This window comes from Rattus norvegicus, chromosome 20, assembly GCF_021556685.1.
Source record: "Rattus norvegicus strain SHRSP/BbbUtx chromosome 20, alternate assembly SHRSP_T2T, whole genome shotgun sequence".
NCBI classification, from domain to species: domain Eukaryota; kingdom Metazoa; phylum Chordata; class Mammalia; order Rodentia; family Muridae; genus Rattus; species Rattus norvegicus.
The window spans coordinates 1,316,815-1,317,376 of NC_141553.1; the positions used below are offsets into that span (position 1 = coordinate 1,316,815).

The 562-nt window shown below is 36.7% G+C and overlaps 1 non-coding gene across 1 annotated transcript; it reads right to left on the reverse strand.

The window, feature by feature from the left end:
* Window positions 1-222: 222 nt before the first annotated feature.
* Window positions 223-328, reverse strand: LOC120099046 (U6 spliceosomal RNA). The gene has a single exon (XR_015646073.1). It is a non-coding gene; the product is annotated as a U6 spliceosomal RNA (small nuclear RNA).
* Window positions 329-562: the final 234 nt, after the last annotated feature.

Here is a 562-nt window from a genome sequence, read left to right on the forward strand (position 1 = left end):
TTATTCTACAATTTTGTCGAAGATATTTAAAAATATGAAACATTGGGGCTGGAGAGATGGCTCAGAGGTTAAGAAGACTAACTGCTCTTCCAGAGGACCTGAGTTCAAATCCCAGCAACCACATGGTGGCTCACAACCATCTGTAATGGGATCCGATGCCCTCTTCTTGTGCATCTGAAGACAGAGACAGTGTAGTTAATATATGACAAATAAATATTTTAAAAACATATGGAACGCTTCACAAATTTGCGTGTCATCCTTGTGCAGTGACCATGTTATATTCTCTCTATCATTCCATATTTAGTATATGTGCTGATGTATCAAGCACTCTAATTTTCAATTAAGTAAATTTAAAACTATTTTTTCATACATCTTGAGGAAGCATTTAACACTGGGAAGCCTAAAGAATTAATACTGTAAACAATTGCTGTATTGCCAAAAGCAAACTAGATATTTAGTGCTATCAGAAGTTACAAAACAGAAATAAGAAAAATCTTAGACAAGATGGATGAAGCAAAGAAGTGCAGGCCGACAGGAGCCGGATGTAGATCGCTCCTGAGAG